The sequence below is a fragment of the Lissotriton vulgaris genome, chromosome 9 (assembly GCF_964263255.1).
Source record: "Lissotriton vulgaris chromosome 9, aLisVul1.2, whole genome shotgun sequence".
Lineage (NCBI taxonomy): Eukaryota > Metazoa > Chordata > Amphibia > Caudata > Salamandridae > Lissotriton > Lissotriton vulgaris.
In genome coordinates this window covers 192,065,634-192,089,745 of record NC_141697.1, presented here as the reverse complement: position 1 = coordinate 192,089,745, position 24,112 = coordinate 192,065,634, and the positions used below count along the sequence as shown (strand labels likewise).

Here is a 24,112-nt window from a genome sequence, read left to right as displayed (position 1 = left end):
TGGGCGGGACCATCGAAAGGGCCATTACGTTTCGAGGACTTCCGGAGTGAGCATAACATGTTTTGTATTTTTCCTATTAGTCAAGTTTGCTTTTTAGAGAGTTCTACTAGTTATTCTATTTACTGTTGGTTGTGTGTTTTACCGTAATTAAATCCTAAGTTATATAATAGACGCTTGGCTTTCTTGAATCTTTTCTCTAACGGGGGGTTGTTTACACTGACCTGCAGTTGTGTTTGTTTTTCAGAGTGGGGGAGCAACAGAGAGCAATCAGTCCCAGAACTCCAACATGTCGTTAAAATTTGTCTGACGAAATCTGTGCCACCGAGCATAATCGAACGGGGTGGTCCTGTCTGCTCTGTCTGCACTAGTCTGATCGGTTTTTATCTCACGTCTTTTTCCTTTCTGTCGGTCCGTCCTTTCTGTCAACCCTCCATTCTTACCTATGCTTTGCAGAGTCGGGCATTTGGCTTTCCAGTGTCCAAGACATTTACAGAAAGCACATTGGTTTTGTTTTAAATCTGTCCGTCCTGTGCGTAATGTCGGGGGATTACCTTCAGGTCGTTGTGTTCCGGGGTTGGCTTGTCGGCACATCCCCTTACACCATTCGCTTTTCATGTCTACTCCTCGGGGCTGTGCCATCGCTGGCCCTTCCCTTTGCCTACTAGACGTTTGGAGGTTTGTCCGTCGTGTCCCTTCACCTTTTCTAAATTCGTCGCTTTCCCTTCGTTGCGTGGCTTCTTTGCGCCACATACCGAGACTATCGAGCATAATAGGTGTTGTTTCATTCCTACGAAGGGCTATTTCTACTGTTTCTATTTTGTCGAGATCAAAGGATCCTCTCAGTGGCCACTGTCTTTCTCGATCCTTTTTCGTATATTTATGCCACAGCTCACTATAGGCTATAGCAATTAATCCATGCTTCATGAACATGTCCTTATTAGGGGTGCCTTCCAGCGGAGCCGGATGGTTCATCTCTAATAAGCGGTCCGGGTTAAACAGGCTACTGACCAGTGGGGAGAAGACAGGCATGACGGATCACAATGGGATAATAATCAGCACTACCTATCTTATCACTGCGCGCAAAGACTAGACAGAATATTTCTATTCTACGTTGTTTGCACGTAGTGAATACCTCATGAACCAATTCTGAGCAATCAATCAACGTTAGGTCAAAAATAAAAAATCAATATGGTCAATGGGGAGAATAAGTAGGCTCGCAAAGGTTCGCGTCACCTACCCTTTCACTATCTGTAAAGAGGGGACCTAATCTTCCCTGTTTTCAGACAGAGAATCTCCAGAAAACAATCTATAACAGTTAATCAATGTTAGGTCAAAAATAAAAAATCAATATGGTCAATGGGGAGAATAAGTAGGCTCGCAAAGGTTCGCGTCACCTACCCTTTCACTATCTGCAAAGAGGGGACCTAATCTTCCCTGTTTGTAGACAGAGAATCTCCAGAAAACGATCTATAACAATTAATCAATGGGGGGGGGGGGGCAATTGTTCAATGGGGAGGGGGAAAATAGGTCCGACGGGTGCGTACCTATCCTTCGCTGTTTATAAAGGGAGAGCCTGTTGTTTCTCCGTTTGCAGACAGCGAATCTCCAATAAATTAACAAAGAGTAATACTAGTATTTTCACAACAATTATCAATTACTTCCAATTATCTATCACTATCGCAATTTCGTCGTGTTTACACGACCTTACCCGGACCGCATGGACAGTTTCTCGTCTTCCGAATCCAGCGCCCGATCGTCCTCTTCTCTTCGTACTTCTCGTGGCACTCCTGATGGTTCCCAGTCAGGACCGCAGATCACTCGGGAGAGGTCTGTTCGGAACCAGTGAAGTTCGGATGATCGGCTGTCAGACGAGGGTCTATCGGACAGGGTACCTTCCGATCGTTGCAGTCGTTCACTCTGTCGTCAGGACCTCTCCCACTGGATCCACGAGTCGCTGATGGGCCCCACGTTTGGGACGCCAATTGTTAAAAAGGGTTCCAAAGACAACCGGTAACCAAAGACCCTTTTATGTTGCCCGGCGGTATCGCCTCTATGACCCACCAATATTAATCAATGAAGAAGCAGGCGCTGGAGACTGGAAGGCGGGAAACGAGGATTTTATTCTCTCCGGAGGAGAACACATCAATTCAGACAGCAAGTATCGTCACGAGGTGCTCTAACCACATCTCTGAGGCCGGGCCTCTTATACTAGAGTTTACGACCTTTATTGCACATAACACATTCTCGTAATATTTTAATACTTGAAAGAACATCCTCGGAATCTCCCCTCCAGACCCGTTCCCACATACATTTACAGTTGGATTCCCCACCCCGGTCACAACAGGTGATGGTGGTCGCACAGCAGGGCATTCCGCCGATTCACGGAATGCGTGGGGTTGATCGGATCTCATGGGGTGGGGGCTTTGATCGGTTCGGGGGTCTTTTGATGGGGAGGGGAAGCTTCCTACTGTACGGGGTAATAAACAGTATCCGCAGGGTCAGGTGGCAGCCTGGGAACGAGGAAGACAAACGGGGACACAGGAAAAGGGGGTTTGCATCAAAAGGGTTTGAGGCCATGAAAGGAATGAAGGGAGGTGTCGCGCTGGGAACAGGATGGGGTTCCGTGGTGAAGCTGCGCTGGAGAGGGGTTTATGACCCAAGGCATGAGAGAGCGGGGGGGTTGTCAGCGTGCGGGGGAATGCTTGCGAGGTTAAGAGAGAGAGAGACGCGCTGGCTATTAGTGAGGGGCAGGGAGGCCATGGTGCTCAAAATGGCTGCCGCTTACGTGCACGAATGGGCCTGGAAAGGGGCAAGATGGCGCCGATAATGTTCACCAAGTTTGTATTTATTTTTCACAACTCAAAGCCGCTAAAATTCTGACCTCCCACCCTTGTTACCCCTGGCATAGACATTGTAGATATCGAGCCATCCTAGAGGGCCCAAGTCCACTTTAATATATTGGATATCACTACTTCCAACGTCTACCACCTTAACAGTAAGGGGCATGCTCTGACGTACCCATATGGTTAAGCCACCCATGGGTCGCCCCTTGGGACCTTTTGTTGCTGGAACTGAATAATTCAAATACCCCTGTGCAAAAGATGGTTCACAGAGCCATGTCTCCTGAAAAATACACACATCATAAGTTTTAACAAAGTTTAGCCACTCCTGAGATTCCTGTTTGGTACGCATACCGGCGATGTTCCATAATAGCTTTCCCACACCATCCCTAACACGGGCAGATGATCCTATGGGAATTGCTATAGGGGGAGCAGTAAGAGCGATGGTATTAGTGATAGCTGTGTCCTGATCAATGTTTCCATCCCCCGTGTCAGCCAAAGATAAGGGATGGACAGATAGGGTAATAGGGTCGTCCTGCAGATGACAGCTAGCTGTTTTACCACCCAGTCAATCGCAGTCGTTGAGGTCCGAAAGAGCATTGAATCTGTTTGAGACCTCAACAGCTGCGATATCTCCTGAGCCACCTCTCAACCAAGCTCTATTGAATTTCATAGGTACTGTATTCCACCCTCCTGTTTCCCTAGAAAAACAAGTATTGTTTACAGGCATCCCATTCATGTAGTTCCTATTACAAGAAGTGATCTGATTCCCTGGTCTATAAAAAAAAACAAGAGGCAATATTTCAATGCCCTGACCCCCCATCATTGAACTACACTCTACCTCCCATAAGATCCTAGCTACTGGTATGGAACTATTAAAGTTTATGACTATGCAGTCACCTTCTCTGGTCTTTCTAGAGAGACCGAACCATGCAACACAACGGGCCATGATGATATTTTGACCTACCGCATAGCCACCAACAGTATTTTGTGAGAGCCAATGGGTGACCTTGTTCTTCAGTTGAAAGAAATCCTCTCTTTCACCTTGCCGTAGAGGAGGGACGTTGGCCAAAACTATCACTAGAGGAGTGCTCTGAGGGGGTAAATCTAGAACAGATCGATTACCTGTACCCTGGACCGGCTTGTTGGAATGAGTAGGGCCAGACATCCGTATAGCTGAATGTCCACCGTCCTCCTGATGCAACTGCTGGCCCCCTAAGGGATGCTGACTTCCCCCTTTAACCGGGGCTCTACCCCTTGGGTCTATCGATCTTTTGTCATTATTAGCCACAGGCCCTTTATCTAATTGCGAAGCAGGTTCACATGGGACTGATATAGGGGGATCGATGTTATCTACCCATTCAATTTCTTGTGTAGTGTCAACTCCCACCTTCTTGTTATAATTTAAAGATTGTAACATTTTAGAATTATCAGTAGAGACTTGTTCCAGCTTGCCTAAATTAGCAGTGATTATTTTCAGTCTCTCTATTATAGGGAGAATTAGAGATCTAATTATCTGTTCTATCTGCCCTATCAAGGCCTCATCTCCATGAACGGCAGCTATAGGTTTTAGCATTGATTGTAGTTGGGCATTTTTCGGGTGGAGAGGTATGCGTTTATTATTCTGTAACAAAGTGTCAGTCTGTGTGTGGTTCAGAACACACAGGGATTTGGCCCCTTTGTTCACTAACTTTGGGATTTTTGCACGTTCACCTTTCTGTCTTCCACCCTCACACTTTCTTTTACCTATCGGCATGTTACTAGAAGATGGCAAGTCCACTATATGACTGGTGGATTTAAACGGGGGGATGTCGTACAAGGGACAGACTCTACCTGAGTGGCGCTACCTGTCTGTAAAATCAGTGAGCTAATCTCCAGGGAGATATTACTGAGTGAATCAGACTCTATGCTGATCTCAGGCAATCCTGGGTCACTTAACCGTTGACTTAAACGGTTCTCCAGGGTTATTCAATGCTGTATTGATCCCAGGGAAGACCGTTTAGAGAATATTTAGGTTGACAGTCTTTTTTCTACATCAACTATCTCTTGGTCCAAGGCGGCTGAGACCCGAGTAATATAGTTATCAAGTGTTCCCATAAGACTCCTACTGATAGATTTAAGACCCGACTTTCCCCCTTTGACCGGCTGGACGGCCATAATATTTGAACCAATACCCTGATGAGAATATAGACGGTATGCAATATAATAAAAGTATGACAGATTACCAATTAGCCTTAAATCGGTGGCGAAACAACCAAAACAGGTAAGGGAAAATCCAGTATGATATAAAGGGTCTTAGAGGGGGGGGCCCGGCCCGGCCTCTTCTGGCCACAGACAGCCCGCCCTTTGCCCGGGCTTCGCCCGGCGCCGCCCGCGCGCGTCACGCGAGGCGCCTGACTGGACACGGCTATAAGCGTGAAGGAAGAGGTGGGCGGGAAGAGTTACAGGTGCGTTTGATGTCCGGCATGCACAGAGTCCTGGGACTCGCAGTCCCGCTCCCTCGCTGGTCCATAAGAGAAGAGCCCTGTTCGGCACAAATCTTCAGTACAGAATCCGGTTTCACACAGGCAGGGATTCTGAAGTGCAAGTAAGCAGCCAGGAATGGTCAAAGCAGCCTCCCTAGTACACGGTTACGAGTGGCTCCCGCGGAGCGGGGGGCGCGAGCCGTAGATAACTGCGTGGAGGGGTAGGTGGACGGGAAGAGTCACAGGTGCGTTTGATGTCCGGCACACACAGAGTCCTGGGACTCGCAGTCCCGCTCCCTCGCTGGTCCAGAAGAGAAGAGCCCTGTTCGGCACAAATCTTCAGTACAGAATCCGGTTTCACACAGGTAGGGATTCCGAAGTGCAAGTAAGCAGCCAGGAATGGTCAAAGCAGCCTCAAATTCTGCATATCTCACTAGGCCAGCCCGGATCCGGCTCAATAATATGTGCTAGATCCGGCTGGATGCTGCTAATTTCCTACAATAATTGTCGACAAAACTAATATAGCCACGTTGCTTGAAGAGTTTTGTGTTGTGAATGACAAATCTAATTTCTTCCAGGCTTGTTTTGTCTGAACCCTGTGTGCCATATGTTATCACATCATTGGTCTTTGATGGCTTATGCAGAAACAGCCTGGCAAGCTTATCCATCCCTATGTAAGTGAGTGGCCTATCAAAGCGCACGTAGGTTATAACATACTGTACATAATGCACAGCAAAGCATGCTTACTTCATGTCCTGTTGCCTGGATATTGCATGCCCTGTCACTCACATTTCAGACACTTTGCTATAGTTCATATAACAAAATATAGTGATGTATGAACCAAAGTTCCTCTTCAGGCCAACCAAAGCTTAGGCTCTCCCATTGTGATAGGTGCCACCTTTCCATTGAGGAACAAATTAATGGCTTCATATTTACCCAATCATCAGATTTAGCCCATTACAAGAAGGCTACAACATTAATTTTCTGTTACAGCAGCTGTAAAGTTACCAGAATATTTTGTGCCACCATCACACACCTGGCTTTGGTTTTACAATTCATTGTTTTCAAGTGTCTTGCTGTAACTTGGTCAGCTGAAATGAGTCAGTATCGCAACTCACTCAATATAATCAACATGAAAGCTCCTCACTGGCAATTAATCTTCTCTGTACAAAGACTCATCATGTAACCCTTTCAATTTTAGAAATCAGGAAAACTACTGGGCCTATATTGCAAATAAGGCACATTACTCTGGGCTGCTCAATGGCGCACCTTTAGTTGGGCTTGGTGGGTACAGACTAGGAAAGTGTGTGCTATTACACAGAATGTGCCATTCCCAGTGGAGGTGCAAACTCGCACCTACACTTGGAACACCACATTTGGGTAAACATCTTTTACCACAAACAACTTTTCCCTGCAGCGAATTACAACGCAATTGTTACAATGACCGCATTGTAACCACACATACCATTAATCTGTAAGTCAGAACAACGACTTTTGCAGGGGACACAAGGTGTTAGGTTTGAAATCCAACACCTTCCCTACTTTCCACACAGACTGGAGTTGGAATAGTAAATTATACTATTCCAGCAACCAGCGACACCCCCTGCGCAAGTCGGTGTTACGAACTGCAGGTTATGGTATGTGTGGTTACAACACGGTCGTTTTAACGACTTCGTTGTAATTCCCTGCAGGGAAAAGGGATGCATAGAAAAGAGGTATATACCCACATTTGTGATAGTTGGACCTGCTATTCTGATTTCATAGAGAAATTGGGAACCTAACCTGCATTTGAAAAGGGACAGACATTCTCCTGTAGGTGGATGCAAAGCGTTACTGCATTCACCTGCAGGAGGATGTCTGGAGAGGTCCCATATTCTCCTTGCCCCGTTTCAAGTGGCGTCCTCCGGGGTGGATTGACTGTGCACCACCTCAGTGTGTCACAGACCAAGGGGCTGTTACAGAGTCTGACAGTCCATGGACTGCCAGACCCACGGGGGCGCGGTGGTCTTCTGGCTGCCCTATTACAAGCAGGGCGGTTGGACCACCATTGCACCACCGCGATGGTCCCGCCGCTGTGGTCCGCCCATGCATATTACGAGTTTCTTCTTCACCACAGTTTTCATGGTGGTTCCTCCTCCATGAAAACCATGTCAGTGAGGAAACAAAGGGGTCCTACATGGCCCCCATTGCCTCTGGGCCATGGGTGCATGCACTGGGCACATGTTGTGCCCCCCTGTGTGCATGCACCTCAGTACCTACACGGTATGGACTGCGCAAGTTCTTGCTGTGAAGGTACGGTCTTTGGCGTTCCCATTGCTGTGTCTATTTCATAGGAGCCGCTGTGGGAATTTCATAGAATCACCCACCAGTGACTTCAAAAGTCATAAAATGGCGAGTGGCGGGCAGATGGATTTGGTGGTGCGGCGACGTGGCAGTCCCTTCACCGCACTGGCAAACTCATAATCAGGCCTTTAGTGTGCCTCCGGACAGTCTCTTTGCCTATGCACATGTGTCTGTAAAAGGCCATACACAATGCAAATGAGGGAATACCCCATCATGATTATTCCAGCAAAACATATGTGCACCACATGATCCATATTATAGAAGAGGCAGCACAAGGATCTGCGGGCCCTGGTATAAGAATGTATGATGTTACAATGCATACATTTACAACGCATGCCTGTACAACGCAGTTTTTAAATCGTAACATCCGTTAAAATGCATTCCATTACATCGCATGACACTACATCACATTTTTAGAAACTACCTTTACCCCGCATTCCATTACATCGCATTATACCTTTGCAACGCATACCATTCCAACGCATACCATACATTGCATTTAAGGGAAGTATCGGATCGTATAGGGGTAGAAAATGCTATTCAAACTCTAGGGGGTGCAACAGTAGGGTAAATGTTGGATACTGTAGGGGTAAAAATTACTATTTTAACTCCAGGGGGTGCAACAGTAGGTTAAGTGTTGGATAGCGTAGGGGTAAAAATTACTATTCTAACTCCAGGGTGTGCAACAGAAGGGTAAGCGTTGGATAGTGTAGGTGTACTATGCATTGTAATGGTGTGCGTTGTAATGGTATGCGTTGTATTGCCTGCGTAGTAGTGACATGCGATGCAGTGTCATGCATTGTAATGGTATGCGTTGTAATGCCTGCGTTGTAGTGACATGCGTTGTTAAGGATGTTGCAATGTAATGACTGCATTGTAAGTGTAGTGCCATGTAATGGTTGCGTTGTAAAGGTTGTTTCCCCTGCTATTTTACCAAAGTGCCCTGTTAGTGCACAAAATTAACACAAGCACTTGTGCCCCTAAGCACTTTCTGTATTACAACCTCAGGTGATCTTGGCAGCTCAAACAACTAAACTAAGACACAAACTCCCACAATGCACTGATTTGTCTTTAGGGAGCACAAGACTGGCAACAATGTGTCACAGTTAAGTCACCAAGTAATGCTTAACTAGGATGGTTAATTAAACTTCTAGGGCATGCATATGTGTAAAGTGAGATCTTGTGACTTTAGACATGATGAAGGTATTATAATTTTTATTAATTTACCATTTATGATACAATGAATGTTCGTTTCTACTGTACCTTACCCAGATGTGGTGAAAAGTAGTATTGGAAATGTAACTGTTAGTAGTGTTATGTAGTTATGCCATGTCTTGCTAAACACCATTAAAAGCTCTCTATTTAAGGAATATATCTCTCATGGAAAATATTAGTCTAGGAAGTAGTTCTTAATTTGGTTTTATTAACTTTTCTTACCTCTGCTGGGACAGATGCACACTCAAAAGCTCTCACCTGAAATATACAAAAAAACTCTTTTAGGCAAAGTATCATAGAGACCCTCAGAAGAAGAAAAAACAAAGAGCACTGGTAACTGTTAGAAGTCAGAGTTCAGCAAAGGATGTGACAGACTGTTATCTGTTATCAGCAATGGATTCAATAACAGCAGGCTCGGGGATGGCCTGTACAGAGTGTTATCTGTTATCAGCAGTGGCCTAAATAACAACAAGCTCGTGGTTGGCTTGTGGACTGCCCTCCTATCACAGAACCCTTCGTCCAGTCTCAAGCTGTGCAAAAACATTTTCCCATTGATATAACAAACCTAAGAGCCTGGATACCCTCTCGGGTGATTAGTGAGCTACACAAATAAATATAACAATTAGATGATGTTTACCCGATCTGGGATATGCATGGATGGATGGGAATAAGAGTGAAAAAAATGCAAACCAAAAGCAAGCACACTTTTTGGCACAGCCTATCAGCCGCCTAGAGATACTTTAAGAAAAGTATCTGCAATTTCTGAGTTTCCAATTAACGAGGAGTTTTCTGGAGTCCCTAAGCCTACAAGCTGTTTTTTTTAAATCATGTTCCGAAAATCCAAGTGCACATTAATAACGACTGTTTATTTTACTCTAAACATAGGACTTTAATTTATGGCATGAAATGCAGTAATACATACAACAGCTTGGATCAGTTTTCCATCAATTAAAGTTCACATAGAGATGAAGAATGAATTGATTCTCAGTAAAGCAAACGTTCTTAGATGAAATGGAGTTTTTATTACACCTAAAAATTGCAAAAATGGCCACTGGAGACATGGAAATTGTATGAGCTGGCCACATTGCAAACACCTCCTTTGAAGGGATAGAATGAGTGCTCCCTAAAGTAAAGACGGTCACTGACTCATTCATAGACTATGCCCAACTGCGGGGCAGTGGGCATAATATTCAGATACGTCGAAACAAACATTTTAATGTCTGACAACACATCTTTTGCAACAAAATGATGCAGACTGAGCTCATTGAATAAGAGCTTTTCACCGAACCCAGGGATGGACCAGAAGATAATATCATCATGGGGACAATTCGGACCACAGGTCTGCGGTGGAAACCTTGAAACCATTTGAAAATAGCCCAGATAGCAGACAACACTATGAAGGATGAATATGATGTGCTGCTGTACACAATCTTCATTACCATTCTGGTTAAACCTTCTGTTTTTGTTCCTTGTTTCTTTGTGTTGTTTGAGTGTATTCACTATACCTTACTGTAGCTCTATCCACATCAAGCTTGGCATGATTTCCTTCAATAGGCTCAGTCGGTGTATTTTTGCAGTTTATTCTCAAATATTTGTTGTGACCTCATGATTTAGTTTGCACCTCAATATACCATGTTGTGAACAAATGTTCCTAGTAATAGTACACACTACTATAGTTATTTGCATTATAATGTATCATAATGTCCTTTTCCTATTGTAATAATTTGTAAAAAGCTAAGAAAGGTGATTTAAAAAATAAAGCATTGACTTGATTATGATTTTACTAGAAAAAAGCTCTTTTAAGTATGGTGATGTCTACTGACACGGTGCAATACTACCATGGGTACCAGGTTTGCTCCTACTTTTGCCAACGCTTTCATGGGTAGGTATGAGCTGGAACATTAGTGGGGCCATCTTTATATAATGTGATCTATTTTTGGGCCAGAATATTGATCATGTTCTGATGATTTGTACAAGTTCTTTGAGAGAAGTGTGCTGAATATGCTGTCTATTCAATGTTAATGTACTTAGGGCGTCATTATGATGGGATTGATACCGACGACATGTCAGTGTCGGTCCCACAGACACCTGAATCAGTGGTCCAACGGCCGCATTACGATGCAGTCGGTCGGACCGCAGGGGTTGAGGGATGAGGGACCTACCGCTGCGGTACTGACGGGCTCAAGGAGCCCGTCGACCCAACGGTCAGAATGCAATCCCAATAATAAGGGCAGTGCCTGCTCAGGCACTGCTGTAGGGATTGCAATAGCCCTTTTCCTCTGCCTTTCTATAGCGGTCCGACCGCCATAGAAAGGTAGACGGAAAGGGACTTTGGCGAGCCCTTGCAGGGCTCCGTCCTATTGCGGCCTCCGATATGAGGCCTGGGGGGCACCTGTGGCACGTGAGGTGCCTGACTCATGGTGAAGGGATGTTTAAAAACATGCCTTTTGGCATTGGGGCTTGTGCTGCAGCCCTTTTCCGGGCTGCAGCACAAGCCTCAATGCAAAGAATCATATTTCCGACCACTTCCGCGCCAGTTGGAGACTAATTTGGCGGTCTGGACCACCAACTACCTGTCAGCATATCGCTTTACCACAATGATGCTGGTTGGACGCTTATCCAGCCGGCTTCGTAATCGGGCACTTAATGTTATGCACAGCTTGGACATTTTTTGTGATAAAATTATGATAGAAAAGAATAAGTACCATTAGAGGCGCCCCAGCCAAAGATAAACAGATTATCTGAAAATATGCCGTCCACATAAGTCTTCACTAGCTTGGCTTCCATAGTGACACTTATTAGGGTTAAAAGGACTCCGCTATGATGCCCTGACAATGACATAATAACAGAGTGAACACCGAATAAAAAATGTTAATGCGCGGGTTCGTCTGGGACCAGGTTTCTGCAGACAGACAATCTGATGATTATTTATCAATGATACCCATTTTTTGTCATTTAGTTTGTTATCAGTGGGTTGTTATTTAAGGTTAGTTTAATGTTTCCTTAAACCCTGTCTTAGTCATTGATATGTCAGAGAATGTGCGAGATTAATAAATAAATAAGGTCGTAAATCTGGCCCAGTAGGGGACAAACTTATGACTCAACAATCACCAACGCATTTTACCTAGAGCACTGCAATATCCACAGCTTTCTAGGCACATGCCTTGGAAACGTCTGTGAAATCCTAATTTTGACGATGGAGAGGCAATGCAGGGTGAATAATTGGATATGGTGGCATGCCCTCACTTTTGTGCAATATTTTTTATTTTCATGGGCAAAATACTGTTCCCGTGGAGAAGCTCCTTCTCTTCACCAATTTTAAGGGTGTTGAATTTCCCTCTCCACATTCGAAAAATATTAATTTCTGCTCTTGGCAGGAGTCAATTGTGAACCATTTCCAGGATTTTAAGGTGTCGGAGGCGTACTTGAGGGACACCTAAAAATGTACAGCTACATAACTTTGCTACAGCTCATACTACTCACCCCTTTAGTGGGAGTTACTCACACTCAGGATTAATTCACAGGAGGTAATATTACACATGAATAAAATGATTCATTAATGTAAACTGTTGCAATTCTAAATTGAGTCATTTGTACATGTTAGTCAGACTTACACACTCAAATGGCTATGAATATTGGGCGAGCAAATCTGCCTCGGTGGTTATAATCTATCATGGGAGATGAATTACTCATTTTAGAAATTCACAAAGCTCTTCCAGGCTACAAAAGGAAACCTGCATATGTTACGGCTTACCAGGATTAATTCTGGGAAGGTTTTGGGAATACTATTAATGCACGTGAAAACAAATCACAAGCATATATTTGCATTGAAAAAAAAACAAAATGCAAAAAATGCCTTTTGAAACTTCTTTTCTCCAAGGAGAAACATTTTTCTTTGTGGTGAACTCTAGACGTTTGAGGAAATGACTTACCCTTTCCCGTCCTGGAAAGGGATTGCTCTTGACTGGAGTAAATACTTAACCTTTTCCAGGGTACGAAGTGGAGACACGTGGTCTGTGAATGCCCACAACGTGTACATTGCAAGGAGTGCACCTGCTTTGGAATGGCCTCTTCCCACCACTACAGTAAAGTTACTTATACAGGTAGGGAACTTGGGGCCATATTATCAAGAAAGAGCGATACATTATCGCCGCTCTTATCAGCAGGAAACTACTGCTAAAGCGGCGATAATGGGCTTGATAATATGCCCTTGTGAATTCCCATAGAAGTTAACACCAGAACCTGGGCATCTATGGGAATTTACAAGGGAATATTATCAAGCCCATTATCACCTCTTTAGCGGAAGTTTCCTGCCGATAAAAGCGGCAATAATGTATCGCCTTTTCTTGATAGTATGGCCCCTGGTGTGAGTAAATCCACGACCGAGGGTGAAACCAAATGTCAGGAATCTGAACAGTTGTTTTGCAAGTTCATCTGTTCCTATGCCAAGCTATGTGCCCACCTCCTTCTCAATTACAGGTGCAAGTAGTTTTAGGAATGAAGACCATAGAGTGTAAGTGGTATCAGGGGTGTAGGTAGCATGTGAAGTGGCACTGGATAAAAGGGGCAAAGGAGCCGACTACACCCAAGATAAAGCTGTGTTTTATTTCTGAATGTGAAATGGCATTTGCCTGCCTTGTACTTCCCGTGACATACCCGATACACCATTTATAGATACAGCCTACACTAGAGGAAGTGGCGTAACGGCTAGAGCGGTCTACCTCGAAGGTCTCGAGTCGCGGCAGGAACGCTCCTCATCCTGTGGTTCTGGACAAATCATTTACTTTCCCCATGCCTAACAAACTTAATGTGTCCGTCTGTAATGCAACTGGTGCACGTGTAAAGCGCTCTGGTACCCTGGATAGAGTTCACGCGTTATAAAACTCCCCAAAAAGTATCTACACACCTGGCCATTCCACCACTCTAACATGTTCTTTGTGGGCTGCAAGGTCAAAGGCTGTTATCAGAGCAGGGTGTGCTGCTGTGATGCAGCCACGCCCCCACTGGCCCATACTGATCACGGCTCCTGCAGTGTGGGACGTGTTTAGATGTTGTTTCTAACATTTGCAGTCACCAACGCACTTCTGGCTACAAGATCCGAAGAGTTAGCAGAGTGATTTACTGATTTCTTAAATACACCGCTATCCCTGTACGCGATGCTTTTTAAACTGTAATAGCGCCTTATGTTGGTATCACTGTGAGCAGCACTCTAGGCGCACTGCTATATTAACCTGGCTTCAAAGTGGTGGGTTCCAATTCTAATGAAGCGAAGCAGAAAAACATGCCTCCCTCTGAACATCAGAGGTCAATTCCCCCTTAGGTCGTGATGACAGTGTGCTAATAAAAAAGTTGACTTTGATTATCAAATAAATAGCCTGTGAATTATTAACCCGGGCTCCCGGTGAGAGCTGTGCGTCCAGTAATCCCTAGTTGAGCCGTAGATGCTCTAAAAGTGCTGAGTGGCTGGGAGCGGCCGGGTAGCTGGCGCTGCAGCGAGCCGCCTGCATTGTGGACGGCAGCGGCACTTAACGCCTGCTCTGCTGCAGTCAGCTAATGGCGGCATTCTTCGTCCCAGCGGTGACCCGGGGGCTTATAGCCGCGGGACAAGAGGCTTTAGTTATCAGTGTGTGCAGAGGCCAGCAAACGCCAAGCCCGACTCGTGTCCGAGTGCATTATGCGGCCTAAAACAGCCCTCAATGCAGTGCAATTGACGTCTAAAGGAAATGTGTGGTCTCCCCAGAAGACATCTATCTATCTATCTATCTATCTATCTATCTATCTATCTATCTATCTATCTATCTATCTATCTATCTATCTATCTATCTATCTATCTATCTATCTATCTATCTATCTATCTATCTATCTATCTATCTATCTATCTATCTATCTATCTATCTATCTATCTATCTATCTATCAGGTCCAATCCCAACCTACTCTCATTCCGTAAACAACTGAAGACCTATCTATTTGCCAGGCCCACCTAAATCTTATTCTCTGTTACCCCCCTAGCTCTGTTCTCTGCACTCTAGCGCTTGGACGCCCTTGGGCAGCAATCGCGCTTTACAAATTACAATACAATACAATACAATACAATACAATCTATCTATCTATCTATCTATCTATCTATCTATCTATCTATCTATCTATCTATCTATCTATCTATCTAACTATCTATCTATCTATCTATCTATCTATCTATCTATCTATCTATCTATCTATCTATCTATCTATCTATCTATCTGTCTATCTATCTATCGCCCTCATTCTATCTATCTATCTATCTATCTATCTATCTATCTATCTATCTATCTATCTATCTATCTATCTATCTATCTATCTATCTATCTATCTATCTATCTACCTATCGCCCTCACTCTATCTATCTATCTATCTATCTATCTATCTATCTATCTATCTATCTATCTATCTATCTATCTATCTATCTATCTATCTATCTATCTATCTATCTATCTATCTATCTATCTATCTATCTATCTATCTAAAACAAAACGATTTCGCAACTTCGTACAGCAAAAGCCCAGAAAGCACATGTGCATTGCAGTGCAAAATAACTCTGTAATAGTGTTTAGCCATTTGAGCACATATGCATAACTCTGAAATTGTGAAATATAGCCGAAGAGGGTATGCTGACATGCACGATTATGTGAGAAATACTAGTAGTTAAATGGTGGCCACTGCTCGTTAAATGGTGGCCACCGTAAAACAAATAGCATTTCTCACATAACCGCTTGTGCAATGTCAGCCAAATTGACAGCAAAAACTGAGAGAGTTTATACTGGTCTGACAAAGTAGTGAAAACATTTCTTTAAATTACCACCATTATGGTATGAACTATGGGGCCTATCTGTGAGCCCCTTGTGCCTCTGTAGCGTCACTTTTTTACACTCCTGCGGCGCACACTATACAATTATATTTATGAGGTCAAGCAAAGCCTCTTTGCGTGGCTTTGAATGGTCTCATAGATAGGGTGTAATGCAACGCAGTGCAAATCACTGCATCGCCATACTCTGTGCTACGGAAGCATTACATGGGCATTGCGGTGGGTGTTCCCATGCAACACCCATGGATTTTGGTGTTCCCCACATTTACAAAACCATGTGAACCTGGGGATGTGGCAAAACCTTACGTCTCCCTAGGGAAGGCACAACAAGGAGAAATAACTTAATTTTTCTTTGTTTTATCCTCTTTCCATTGTGCAAGCCTGCCCTGAATGTTTTTGTGCAGGAAGGTGTGCCCTCCTGCACTTAAACAATCCTGCCGACAACACAGGCACCCTTGGTCTGTGGTGCCAGGGTGCCTGCGTTGGCGCTAGGCTGTTGAAATGGCGCCAGCCCAGGGGGAAAGGACAGAAATGGACTGTATTGTGTAAATACGGTGCCTTCCTGCCCCTTCCCTTTGATGTAGGGCAGCACAGCAAGATGACTTAGTGCACTGCCCTACGACAAATCCACATAAATGAGGCCCTCCGTTTCCAAAATTGCAGTGTCTCAGACATGTTTGTAAGATTCTATCTGAATTATGATGACATTAATCAGTGACAATTTAATTAAAACCTAGTGTACCATTTTTTAGATAAACATATTGGTTTATACTGAATTAAATAGGAATGTTTTCTTTTCTGGCTTAATGCACATATCTTTGTTTACATATCATGCTGAGAGGTAGTATGTTTTCTATGTCCATAGATGATTCCATAGATCAATTCACTATTTCTTCTGTTTACAATGCTGAGCACGCTGGGATTGACGAAGGTTTGATTGACTAGAATATGTTACCTGTTTCCACAAAATTATGGAATAATAGAGATGTTTGCACTGCAATGCCCATGCTCTCAGGCTCTATGGAATTTTGCATTTGAGGTTGTTATTTTTCTGATTAAAACAGTCGCCGGTCCAAAACACCCACCCAACGCTAATTCGTTTAAGAACACCTAAATAGAGCAATGGTTGTGATTTTTTTTATCTATCTATCTATCTATCTATCTATCTATCTATCTATCTATCTATCTATCTATCTATCTATCTATCTATCTATCTATCTATCTATCTATCTATCTTCAATGAAAAAAGCAACAGTTTAAGTGACGTATATATATATATATATATATGTATATATATATATATATATATATTAGTGCATTTAGAAGGGACGATAAAAAGGTAAAGGCTATTTCAGGTAAATGGGATGACATTTACGTTACAATCATTCAGTTATGGTTTAGAGCATTGAAGAAAGACATTTTTCACCAGTAATCTAAATGACCACAACGTACGAATGATATATGTGTCACTCTCAACTCTATTTTTTATCGATTTAAGTTATAATCTATTTTAATTGACTCAAAAATCCATATGCAACATATATGAAATATAACAAATATGTGTTTTTCGTTAGCCCTCATAGGAGTTAAAGCAAAGCACATGTGGACTCAACAGGGATGCTTGGTAGTTGTGAAGCTGATTAATTAGCTGTGTTTGCTTGTCAATATTTTAAAGAGATGACAATTGGGAATCTTTGTTGTACACCCTTAGGAGTTTCATGTGAAACATGTTGGCTTTCATTGGTTGCCGAGCTCACCCCTTTGTAACCTTGGGGTTCATAGTAAATATATTAGTCACTTTTATCATTGAAGAAATTGTCCGGAGCTGTACCTTGTTGTCACAGAGCCTCGGTCCCTCTCAGGAGTTAACATTGCATTATTGGGTTCATATTCTGACCACACACAGCCCTAATAGAGGTGTTCTGTGTGTTTCTGTCTCTGTGGCAGGTCCATCTGTATCTGTGGACTCCGGCGGCTCACAATGGCTGAGGGTCAAATCACTGTGATTGGAGGATGACAGGGAATGACTGAGAGGCGGGGCCTGTGTGCCTTATTAGATCATGATTTGGGACAACAACCCTCCAATGAGCTGTCTCTTCTGTCTGCCGCCACCATCCTACCAATTTCCTGACGCCTGGCCAATGGGGAGTGTTTGCGCGCTACCTGTGTTTTCTGAGTTTCTGGAGTGAGTCCCACAGCGGGCTATCTTTCCTGCTTCTGTGACGGGTGAAGCTGTAGGGCGCAGAGACAATCACAGCATATGACACATACCAGACCTAAATGGGGTCTTTTGCTTTGACAGGGGCTTTGCTGATATCTTGAGAGAGTCCCGTCAGATGCTGACAGGTGGGTCGCGGTCCCATGGGCCTCAGCAGGGGTCCATCACGGCTCTATCAAGTAGCCCAGACCCCCCTAGGCACAGGGGAGGGAGTAGGGCTTCTGAGGTGACTTGGGCGTCTTCCTGAGGCCCTGCATCCTTTCGGCCGCGTTGAAGCAGCGAGGAGGTGGCCAGCAGCACGGCGATCAGGGATCTTGACATAAAACAGAAACCTTTGCCACACAATCAATCAGAGCATTTTGTTCAGTGGGGGAACCGCCATCCTCAACAGACGAAAACAAATGCAAGGTGCTACGAGGAGCTCCGAGGAAAGCTTTTATTTTTCGTTCGAGCTGTGATTTGCAGCCTCCAAGCAGCTTCTTGGCTCCAATTCACCAGTCACCAGGTGCAGGGTGTACAGTAGCTTCATCCATGTTCTGTGTATCAGAAATAAACTACTGGGTCTGCTCATTCACCTGGCACTCTGCAGGCCTGCACCTAAAAGCTGCATTCAGGCATTTGTACCAAAAGGAACCCCCCCTACCCGAAGAGCTCCTTGGATTCCGGTCAAAGGAAGTATCTATGTGCCTTTCAGCTCTACCAAGAAACACTGGGCCTCATTTATGAGGCTGTGCGTCACTTTTAAGCCGCCGGTGCGTCACTTTTTGTGACGCACCAGTGGCATAAAAAATGCGCCTTGTTGCGCCTTATTTACAAAGTGACGCATCTAGGTAGATGCGTCACTTTGAAACCCCTGGGCCAGGTAAAATGTATGCAAGGGGGGCGTATTGACCCAAGGAAGGGTCGTAGAATTGACGCAGTAAAATCTATGAGATTTCACTGCTTCACTATTAGGACGCTGTTGCGTCAAAATCTTGCGCCTGCCTCACAGCAGGCATAAGACTGATGCAGGCCCTTTCACATGGGGCTTGCCCCATGTGAAAGGACGCATTGCTGGAGGTGCGTCACTTTTGTGACCCACTCCAGCAATGCGTCACTTTTGCGCTTACAGATACATCAGAAATACTGACGTATCTGTAACTCCTTGCGACATGATGCGTCATACATTAAGTATGACGCATCAGGAATGTCGAAAGGAGTGCGCACTGAGAAGTGACGCATCGCTGCTTTCACGCAGCGATGCGTCATTTCTCATAAACGAGGCCCACTGAACTTAAGGACTCTCGCAGTCTTATTCCGTGGGCGGCATTTAGTTCGTTTACAATTGGGTTGCGCGCTACACTCGCTCGATTTTAAATCAAAGATTTCATGTAAATTGGTCTTGGACCAGATATTTTTTTTGTCTTCCACGTGACATCAGGAGGAAAATGTGCAGACAAAGCAGGGAGTGGAGGGTAATACCGTTCGGAAGAAACAGTTGCAAAGACTTTGTCCGCATGTTATTCCCCATTTCACAGGAAAAAATCCTATAGGGTGTGATGACAGGTGCGATCTTTATCGCACTCTAATTACATGGTGCACTATACACCACAACACTCAGAATTATGACCCCCCCACAAACAGGAGTTTGAAAAGGGGTCAGAAAACTCCAAGCCATATACAGTTAGTGCCCTCACCGTGCACATAAACCCACCCAATACCAGGGTCGGACTGGGCTATAGGCAGGGCCACTGGGATTATGCAGCAGGAGAGGGCCACATTATGTGGCAGGGTTGAGTAAGTTATGCAGAAAGAAAAGGCAAATTATGTGGAGCAACGTAGCACGTTTTCTAATATTATTGCGTCATTATTTTGTACTTTTAACCTGTAAACACTGTCTGGGCATTGGGTACACCTCACTAGTACCACTTTAATAACCAAATATAGCAATAAGCAACTAAAGGAGACCAGTCAACCATTGCAAAAAGCCCTTCCACTGTACGGCAACTTGTGACGCTGCGTTTATAGTAACTTTTGAACCATTTAAGCTAGAAACACTTTTTGTGACGTTCAGGTGATAAGCCCTTCACCTTATTAACAAAACGGCGTTAAGCCACGTAAAATGTTTTACCGCCGCCTCTTGACCGCCGCCTTTTGAATAAGGCTCCCTTTCACACGCGTGCAATGGGTGTTGCGATGGGTGTTCCGCCCCAACACCCATTTCGTTTTTAAGCTGCCCCCTATTTACAAGGTTGGTGTGAATATGGGGCAGCACCAAAAATACGACCAGGGAAATCCTGGTCTTAACCTTAACTTAATAATTTCTCCTAGTTTTTGCAGCACATATAGAAAGAGCAAATCACCACTAGTGATTCATAAACAATCATTGAAAAAGGAGGAGTTGGAACTTCTATGGGTGTTGCATAAAGCAGGACACACAGAAGTTACGAATCGCCATTACTGATTGTTTATGTGCAGAAAGGGACACCTTACTGCACATCAGGGCCGGACTGGCTACCGGGCAGTTGTGTGTGATGTCGTGCTGGGGGGTTAATTTTGTTGATGGGGACCTGCGTGTGCAAAACGAAATTCGTTTTGCCTTTTTTATTTCAAATCGCACGCAGGTCTCCATCAACGAAATAAGCCCCCACCACAGAGAAATTAGCCCCTAGCTCAGCAGCACACACAACTGCCCGGTACCCAGTCCGGGCCTGCTGCACATGAACAATCATTTCCCGCAATGGAGGCACCCTTGCACTATGGTGCAAGGGTGCCTGCGTTGGCGCTAGGCAGCTAAATTTTGTGCCAGCGGTAGGGGTAAATCAGGGGTGCACCACATTCTTGTAAATACAGCTTATTCCAGCGTTTGGAAACTGTCAGAGCTCGGCGTTAGCTTAATGCCGCGCTTCAACAGTTTCCTTGTAAATATGCCCCTAGTGTCTTGAGAAAGGTCAATCGCTTGCCATTTCCATTGCCTTTCTAATTCTAATTTTAACATTCACGTCCACATTTCTAATACTCATTTACACATGTCCGCATGGAAGCTGATATCATCACACACAACCTCATGCTTACTCATCCTCATGATACTGCACACTCTTAAATTCCTTTAAATCCTCAGGTTAATGTACACTTGGTCTGTTGTCCTATTTAGCAGTCCCATTAGAGGTGCATGATGAATCTAGGGTGGTACCCGAGAACATGGCCACTCTCACCACAGTCAGGACGTGGAGTCAAAAGTGATTTAATCATTTGCTCCATGGTGTACAAAAAGTGTCAATCAAACATACCTCTAGTTTTATGCAGATATGTGAGGAAGTGGAGATACCTACTTTTGTAATATGCTTACACCACATCAATGTAAATATTTGGAAGATGGTAAACGTTCCGTAGTCTCCCCAAAGCACATTTTATCGCATGTTGGGTGCCTCTAAAAGTGGCCACCAGTGTAGCATGCGGACAGAGGCAAAGATGTTTACAGCAACAGCGACAGTAAGATGTTCCAAAAACTTCAGAAACAACTTGAAATAAAAGAAGTGCCATATGTTTCAAATCCAGAAATATTTCGTTTTATAAATCTCATAATCCTCTTTAAAACAGCTCTCAGTGAGGCGTGCCTTTTACCTGTCTCTAAGAGCATGTAATGTGAAGCCACATTCATTCTTCCGCTGGGTCATTACCTCTTACTTTCACTCTAAACAGATCTCGACAGCTCATCTGGCCAAGCTGCAGCGCTCCATTACCAAGGCATGGGTAAGATAAGCCCATCAATTGGTTGAGCACCGCTCCATCATGGCGGACAGCATTGATGGAGCAGATAATGCATTCAGTGAGAGAAGCCAGTGTCTGACTTAATGACCTGTGACCAGTGTGCAGCCAGGTAGGTGGACAGGACAAAATGTATGACATGCCAGGAATACCCACATTCAACCACCCCGCAACTCAAATAATTACCAAAGTTTCCTCTCTGTGATAAAATGACAAGTTGGAGAATAATTTAGAAACATATTTTTAGAACTGCAACACAGTCAGTGTATTTCCTGAAATAGAGTTGCAGTAAAATCTAATCGTTTAATCCCTTGAACTTCCGGCTTAAAAACAAGGCTCAGTTTTTGTGTGTGTGTGTGTGTGTTCCAACCCCTTATAAATGGAGGAAGAGGCTTGAATTTGTTTTCCAATACATTTCTAGAACAGAAAAATGAATGGAGTTTATGATGCGGTATGTGGTGCCTTGTTTAAAGCCGCCCACTCATGCACGGTCACCAGGGGAATTCGTACCAGTGTTAACTTTTGGATAAGTCAAACACTACCATTTACAATGGGCGAGGTGGTTACATTTCATTCGTATTTCCATACACTGATCCCTGCTGGTAAAAAGAATTGTCAATAGTCTTATTTATTTATTTGAGAGTTTTCTAGAGTGCACACATGACCAGGGGGTATAAGAGCGCTGTACAGAATAAGGCGCTATTATGAGTCCATGTCCTGCTGGAGCTGCCTTTGGCACTCCCATTACAGAGGGACAGCCAAAGAACCCCCCACCAGAGTAAAAATAAGTTGTACTAGTGCAGGGCGGTAGCGTAGCGACCGGCTCCGAGACTACCATGTCATAATAAGGCCCAAAGATGGCATAACGAACGCAAAGTAACACAGTATTTACAGATTGGTTACAACATACGCAGGTAGATCACTTATGCAGTTAGTTTGGGGTTTGATCATGTTGATTACCTTACCTACATGTCGGTGACAACACATACCAAAATTAATAAGTAACACTGCATTTGTGTAGGATGCACCTACACAGTCTACATTTCTAGATTACAGCTAGTATGTCTGTTAAAACAAGGCCTTTCACTATAATCAGGTAGGTAATAGGGTAAGCAGAGTTTTACAGGTAGATGGGTCCGCGCAGTTTTGAGTCGTAGGATTACAAGTAGTATAATTCATTAGGCGTAGTTTATAACTTTTCATTTATTTTGGCGCTCAAGACCTCCTGGTTGTGGATCTGGAATGTCGAGAGGGTCCATAGAACAAAATTTGTGTTGGCTATTTTAGGTCATGTCACAATGATGTTTTAAAACGTGCTAATTTATCTAGGATAAATCTAGGGTGTATCCAGACATTTCTCCAAATCCACATCCATCAAACCTAGATAAATCTTTCTGCATCTTTCAGAAATCATGTGCCTTGTGTGTTTCCCCAGAGAGTCTCCCTTTGACCCAGTATTTATCTTTAGACACTCATTCCCTTGCACATGTGATTGAACAGTACCAGAACAATGCATATTATACATGTACATGTGACTTTGGTGAGGCAACCTGAGAGCATGGATAATAACACACAGTTCATGGAGCGCAGCTAATACTGATGAGGGAAAATTCCCTAATTTTCAATGGATTCCAAGAAAAAGTTTTGATCATGTGTGGTGCAGAAAAAAAACATGCACCTGTTCACCTAGCTGGCCTCTGTGTCAAAAGAGAAGGAAAAATGGCAGGAGCATAATAGTCAGCAGCAAACTATTTAGCATCCCTCACATTAATGTGTTTATCAAGTGCACCAATTTGACAATAACTGAGTCTGAAAATTCCTCTCCAGCCTACACAGCAGTTTCAGGGTGAAGCTAATTGCATCATTAGTAAAGGCTCAGCTGGTCTGCTGCAAATTAAAACGATCCTGATTTCCGCAAAAATCTAATCACTGGACAAATAGACTAAAAATAAACAACCAGAATGTGTCTTAACACTAAGATGTAGGAGCGCATTGAGCCTGTCTTACAGGCCGACCATTAGTTAATGGTGGAGTACAGTTCACAGACCTCTTTAAACCCCCCATTCTTTTGGAATGGGTAGCTAGGGTACCTACTGAGAAGGACCAATTGTTTCACACCTACATCAGACCTTAGGTGTTGATCTATCTTGACATGTCATCTTTGTTCAATTACTGTGAAATCCATGTGGTCACTGGATAAGGTTTACCCATAATGTTATGTTAACAGTGTTTTTGTAATGCGGTTATCACCCGTGTACGTATCCAGAACAATTTCAATGACAATTTTCCAAAGCTAATGGTGGGAGCCTGGATTTCCAAGCAAGTCATTTTCTCCAGTCACATTTACATAGTCACTAGGTCAGACCATACATAGTATGCTAATGATATATGTTGTATATGGCATGTGACCATGATATGGAAACATCAGTGGCGGCAGGTAGT

At 43.9% G+C, this 24,112-nt stretch overlaps 1 long non-coding RNA gene across 1 annotated transcript in view; it reads right to left on the bottom strand.

Moving 5' to 3' along the window:
• The window catches only part of LOC147689831 (uncharacterized), a 746,906-nt gene that overhangs the window by 354,538 nt on the left and 368,256 nt on the right, over positions 1-24,112 (bottom strand). The window contains exon 2 of the long non-coding RNA XR_015299900.1: positions 9,086-9,121. This is a non-coding gene — a long non-coding RNA (uncharacterized LOC147689831). The remainder of the gene's footprint in view (positions 1-9,085; positions 9,122-24,112) is intronic.